The sequence below is a fragment of the Pocillopora verrucosa genome, chromosome 6, assembly GCF_036669915.1.
Source record: "Pocillopora verrucosa isolate sample1 chromosome 6, ASM3666991v2, whole genome shotgun sequence".
In the NCBI taxonomy this organism is placed as follows: Eukaryota; Metazoa; Cnidaria; class Anthozoa; order Scleractinia; family Pocilloporidae; genus Pocillopora; species Pocillopora verrucosa.
In genome coordinates, this window is record NC_089317.1 from 21,947,975 (window position 1) to 21,954,989 (window position 7,015).

Below are 7,015 nucleotides of genomic sequence, written 5' to 3' on the forward strand. Positions count from 1 at the left end.
TATTAGTCGAAAATCAGGTTTGAAGTTGTTTTAGTTATAAAATGATATGAACCAATTTCCGCTTTACCTTTCCCGTAACTCCAAAGAGGCGTCATTTTCTAAATAGTTTCTGATGAGCTGATTGCGCAATGAGCATTCACTTACATCCATATAGGCTTGCAGTAACACCCGGTGGTTTAAGTTTGTTACTAAGGGCAACCTGAATCGTCTAGATAAACAAGTCTCTGTTTTACAATTAGAATAAATTCACAATATTCAGGTTGTAAAAGCGGGCCTCACGTGAAATGCTACGCAAAAGCTGAGTGCTTAGAAACGATGTTGTAGAATGAGCGAAATCAGAGGGCCTGAAAAAATTTCCATGTTACTCAGTATTGCAATCGTGGAAAACGTTGTATTAAACTTAAGCCGTTCTGATTCGTTTACCTCTAAGATCTGGAAATCAACTCTGCGTACAGTCTGTCAAACATTTCTCCGTAATTCAGCCGGACATTTCAGCGTAAAAACAAACAAAATCGTTTTTTTCCTAGCTTCCTTTATAGCTTCCTTTCTTTCTGTGGTAAGGGAAGTTGCTATTTAAAGGAAAACTTGACAACGAAGAATCAATTGTAAATAGAGATGACTTGGCAAGAAGGAAAATCAGAAGGTTTACGTGAAATTCTGAGCTACGACAAAAGAAACAGAAATGCCATAAGTACGTTATGAACAAGTATAGTAGGTATTGAAAACCTATTCATATCATTAAAGATTTCTACCAAAAACGCCTTTCAAAGAGAGTCTTTTGGTATTAATTTTTAATACGTTGTGATAGTGGGTTCCTATTTACGAGTTAACTCAATAATTTACAAAGAGAACTTCGAAATAAAAGTACCGTAGGTGTCCGTGAATAAACAATGTGGTTACCACTTTAAACTTTTTAATCATCCTTTGCATTTCCATAACCCCAAAATTAGGATATCTAATGAACACCGGGGGCGTTTGTGTTTCATGAGCACAAGTATTGTCTTTTAATTAAAATGTCGTGAAGAACTTGATGAGTAGAGTTGACTCAAAATAATTTTCACAATAAACAAACTCGGTCGTAATACAAGCTTTTCGACTTACTAAACTACTTACAAATTACCTAGAAAGCTTCTTTCGAAACCAACAGAATCGGTTTTACATTTATTCCTGACTTGTAAATAAAGAAATCGACATCTAGAATTTGCATTGAAAATTATCTGTGGCGTTTCTGTAAGACTTGCGAGAGCAGTCTATTAGTTTATCATCGTACGAGTTAATTTCTTTCAGCTCAAGATCAAGAGAATTTAAAGGGTCTACTCCAAATCTCAAACAGACAAACTGGTTTCTGTTTTGGTTATTTCCAGGGGGAAATCCCCCAAAGGTTTTTCTTGGTTTTCACTATGGAAATTGTCTCAAAATAGGTGAAATGCATGAAGCTCTCAATGCGATGATATTTGCCTGATTACTCTGAAGGTTTGCATACGTATTGCTGCATCCTTAATAAATGTACGACTTGAGTATCAGTCAATTTGGTTCACAGCTTGTTAATCAACAAAGGGAAATAAATGACTGTGTTTTTAGACTATTTGATTCATACAAATATATGATAACTTTGAGGTCAATTATCTCCCCTTGCCAGACAGCTACAACACTAATTTTAGTTCCCCTTTATAATCCATCATTTCATCTCTCAAAACCACCAAAAAAATATTTGGGTACTGCCGTATTTTTGTCTTGGATGCCTTTTAAAATCTGCGACTGTGACAAGCTTCTATCAACTACACCTGTCACGCAATTCCGGCCCTAGGCGGTCACTTGAGCAAATAAACCCACATTCTAAATCTCTTTATACAAGATGATTGATCAAGGAAGCCAAAAAAATGTGAACAACTTTCGAGAGTGTTTTTAGGAACGGAAAATTTCACGTTTAGAGAGATGTATGTGGGCGAAATGTTGATGGGAAAATCGTAGCGTTTCTTTCTTCTGTCGTTTATCACTATGGAGAGTTGCTGAAATCAGCAAATATGGCTTTTGTATGGAACAAAACACTCATTAGTCTAGGATTTGATTGTTTATTAGCATTATCGCACAGTTTGCTATAAGGAGACTGCAACAGGAAAGGAAATTTTAAAGTCACATGTCGCTTGCTTTTGGACTTTTAAGTTCCCGTGTGTAACAACTTCGGCTTTTCCAGACTGTGGATGACGGAAGACTCTACCCCCTCTTTAAAAGGAAATATCAATAGCCCCATGAAATTTGTAAACTGAGCTATGCTTCCAGAAAACAAGACTGGAAAATGCTGTTCCCACTTTTCACCATCAAGAAATTTCACGCAGAAATAATATTTGTAGCGTGACTACGTGACCTTTCTTGAAGTACAAAAATACTGTTTACCTTTCTTTTTCAAGGTAACACTTCTAGAAAGTTCTTCAACCTTCTGTTATTTTATGTGCCGGTTTTTTTAAATTGCAAATGGCATCTGCATCTGCTATTATTTTCGCTGAATTTCATGGCCTTTTCTGCGTGCACGTGAAGCGTTTTAAGACCTTTGTAAACTAGAGACGTTAAATGGACGAGTATGCAATGTGTTGAGGGGTCAAATATTTACACGAAATCTGTGACCCTCAAAAAGATCATGTACTCTTACATGAAACGTCCAAAAAATGTCGCGTAAACACCGTAAGCGCACCTGGCGAATTCTTTCTACTTGCTTCAATCGAAAAAAGACAACTTATTTACTATTTGCATTAACGTAAGCTTATCAAATACAAGTTTTTATTTTCTCAGTTCGTGCAGAGATGCTCACTAGTTTGTTACTACAAAAATAAAAAAAAAATTCGCTCATTATGTGAGGTCACATCGACCTCAACAGAAAAATTAGGCACACATCAATGGTTTGATACCGTAAGTATCAGTTAAGGTACATCATTGCACTTTGATCTCAGTAATGAAAAATGTGCGTTTCTTCAGGCTCGTTACTTTTATTATTACATTTGGTAAATTATTTCACTCGAGGGCGAGACTCTGGCCGACGATTCTTGCCGACGATGCGGCAAGGTAACCTCCTTATTTAGCCCTATGAAATTCTCGTCAAATGTTTTAAAAACTTTGTCTTCCCTTGGTTTGCACGCGGAAAAGAAAGAACAACTCCAGTATTTCTAAACAGTTTATTCATTGGCCAATTTACAGACTGTTTTATAACAGCCTGAGGAGAAAGCAAAATTGAAACAACCGGCGTATCGGTCAAATGAATTCCAATTTATTCAAGTAGGAACTTGTAAGTTCATTTTCAAGTAAATTTAAGAGGGGGTCAATGTTTTGTGACAGCCGGAGATAGACATCTTAGAAACGTCATGTAACTATTTTAGAGTATTAAAAACAAACCAAATTTTCAAAAAAGTTTGGTTTTGAGCTAAATTTCAAAGCACAAATTTCCTTGTAACGAGGAAATGTGTAAACGTTGATGGCATTGTTCATTGAACGCGTGTCCAGATAATTAAAAAAATATATGATACTCTTCCTAGGTGTAAACGAATGATGACGGGAAAAGCAATATTCAGAAGTTAAGGAGGCTTCGTAGAGTTTTTGAGCGCACGAGATCTAGGTGCGAACATAGCGCGAGCTTTTAAATGTCAACATACAAAACAAGCATGGCGGCTCGATAGGATCGCACGATAGTTATCACTGGCGAGCGCTTCTTTTCGTGGAGCCTTAGCTTAATAACGAAATTCCTTTAGATAATATTTACTACAGCAAACGATAGTCTGAACCTTGCTCATCGCCCTTTTGATGTTAGTAACCTAGAAAAGCGAGAACATAAAAATTTTCTAGAAAAAAAATACGCTGGCACGCGCGCCAACTTTCAGCAAAAACCCTATGAGCCTTCTTAATAATAAACACATAACAAACCTTGAGAAAACGCGATGTTTAAGATCTGAGCAGAGAATTGAACTAAAACGGAAAAGTCAAAAATGAAAACCTTTTTTAATCAATTTTTATTCAAACATTCTTTACTTATTGCTTATTTGTTTTTCATTTATTTTTAACCTGTTGTTATCTAATAATCACATGCACAATTTTTAAGCGGTTGTGGAGAAAATGCAGTAAATTGAGGCTCTCGTTTCGGACGTATTTTTTGTACAGACCTGGTGTTGGGTATACTAAAAGTCTACAACTGAATGTATTCTTGTATTAAAGGACTGGTTCGCAAATCTTAATAATTAATAGTAATTGATAATAGTATTTTATCATGATTAATAATCATTGTTAGTATTAATAATAATTAGTAATAATTAAGCAATAGACCACACTTTCTATCGGCCTACTGGTTGTAAATCACGAGCCGAAGAGTGACTTACAAGGTGAAGGACAAAAGAAAACGGGTCATCGCGACTAGGTATAGTTGAGTGCGACCACTCCACAGAGGTGACTGCTTAATAGAGGTAAAAATTGCAGTGTTTAAGGGGAAAGAAATTCGGGACTTTCACAACTGACCGCACAATACGGGGTGACCGCTAAATACTAAATACTATATCTCGGTTATCTCATAAAGTTGAAGAAATTTAAATAATGTAAAAATTATTGCAAAAAAGTGGTTAAAGAAATACGCAGAAAGCAAAACGAAAAAAGCCTCCTAGGAATTTAACAGTTTTGGAAAATTTGCTTTGAAATATGAGTTAGATTGGGGTACTTGTTCTCTCCTATCTTTTGACTTATTTTTCACACATGCGCAGTATCCAACATGAATACTTAGAATTTAGATTTCTCCAAACAGTTCCTCTTTGGCTTTTTCCTTTATTCCTTTCGGTTTTTTTTTTTGACAAAACCATTTCAATTGAGAGTATATATCCGTGTTTATAAGTAAGAATACATAAAGCTACAACTAATTCTGAGATTAAAGAAAAAAAAAGCATCAGAAAGTAGGAGCTGAAGTTGGCACACTGACGCCATGGGTGACGTTCTCATCAACGTCAGATTGCCGTGGCTTTGTTCTGTTGTAAATTAAAGATGACGTCAAAATGTGGTAAGAACACCAGTGACAAACTCGACTGCGCCTTGTTGTTTCCCCTTTTGTTTATACAAACATTTTGACGTCATTTGCGTAGACCGCAAGCAATCTACAGTCTGCTTAGCAAGTTCTCACTCTGGCGTCTGAGAAAAGAAGGGAGAGGGATGGATAGATGGAAGGAATATTTTTTCAGTACCTCTCCTCCCCTCCTCCTTTTATAGTGAGTTTTCTCAGGTCATACATGGATTGAAATTGAGTTTACTGCACCATAATGTATCCCATAGCTTTGATGTATCTGTAACCATTACCTGGGCGAGCTGCTGCTACGTTTCCACACGTAGTGGAGTTATCAGGATATCCTCCGGTGCCAACCCCAATTCTGGACTCACAACTGTGGCAATTATTTGCTCGTTAGCTATATAACCAATTCTTGCTTTAGAATGATGACTTTTAGTACTACAGCATTGAAGCCCTCTCTGTTACAGTGCTGTTGCAATGAGCCCTGCGCACCAATCAACTTCTTCCACTCGTTACGACCCAGTGAAGTAGCGCGGTATGTCCCATCAGCGATCAGCGAGTGCAGAGAGTTGGCTTGCCTGTCAATGACAATAAACCTGAGCTGTCCACTTATCTTCATACCGAGACAGATCTTGGAGAAAGGTGTGTTCCAATAGGTCGGTAACTTGGTCTCTTGTGAGTCAAACCCAGTCCTCCCGCCGGGGATGTTGTATTGGTTTTTATCACTCCAGTAGTGAGAGTCATAGCGAAACGTTGCCTAAAAAGAATTAAGAGGATTTAATTTATCCTTAAACATATATAACACGATGCATCACCATAGGCAGGACCCTCGTGAAATCAGTAAAACAGTTAGTGTGTAAGCCATCAATCAACACCCTACTTGCATGCGGGTTAATTAGCAATTCGTTGCGTTTTGAGGTAATAGGGTATTGTAGCACTTATGCCAGAGGAATTTTCGCAAGTAGGGGCCGCGAGAAGAATATGGGCGAGTTGCTAAGAGATTCTATGGTAGTTTCGACGCTTCTAAAAATGTCTTGCTCGCACTTCATCATCCGTAAGAAAACCTCTAAGAATATTCCACCTTATAATGCTTACCTGGCTGCCGTTAATCTTCATTACAGGCGTCCATCTTCCATCTCCGCATCCAAAATCCCCCATCTGACAGAGAACTATGATTGGTTTAGAGTCAAGGCCTAATGTGACCAGTTGACTGGCGTTTGACCGTTTGATACGAAAAGATACTCATTTGTGATATTAATAAAGGGGTTAAGTTGCAAAAGAAACTGTGGTGCCGCGTCGGTGGGAAAGTATAACAGGGTAGTTTATTATCGTCATTTTATATATACAACTTTATTTAAATAATAACATATAACATATTATTATTTAAAAGGGTTATAGAAGGGAGGAACTTAATCCTCATTGTAAACTATACCCAGATATAAAAATTTAATACTGTGCAATATACATATACATACTGAAACATTTTACATACAGGCATATATCTATATAAATATAAATAAAGAAGACATATCTAAGATAAAACTTTTGTTTAAAATTATAATTAAATAATGTATAATAAATAGAATAATTTAATTTTGAGTTATAGGCCTAGTTAAAAAATGTTGATTTAAGAGCTTTCTTAAAAGCATTAATTGAGTCAAGTTCAACTACTGACGACGGTAAACTGTTCCATGTGTCGATATGTCTGTGCCAAAAAGAGTACTTAAAGATGTCTGTACGGCAAATGGTTTATATAGTTTAAACTGATGAATTTTTGTTAATTGCCTGTTACTGAAGGATATGTAATTATTAGTGTTTACAGAAGAGTGTCCTTTAATGAACTTAAAAAGCCGAACCAATTGAGTTGATAACGTAAATTGGCCACCGTACAGAGTTTCAAAGCTGACGTTTCGAGCATTCGCCCTTCGTCAGAGCGATTGACAAAGGGATAATGCTCGAGACGTCAGCTTTTAAACTCTGTACGGTGGC

The 7,015-nt window shown here is 36.7% G+C and overlaps 1 pseudogene; it reads right to left on the reverse strand.

The window, feature by feature from the left end:
- Window positions 1-5,266: 5,266 nt before the first annotated feature.
- On the reverse strand, window positions 5,267-6,184 carry LOC136282041 (uncharacterized skeletal organic matrix protein 5-like; annotated as a pseudogene).
- Between the last annotated feature and the right edge of the window lie 831 nt (window positions 6,185-7,015).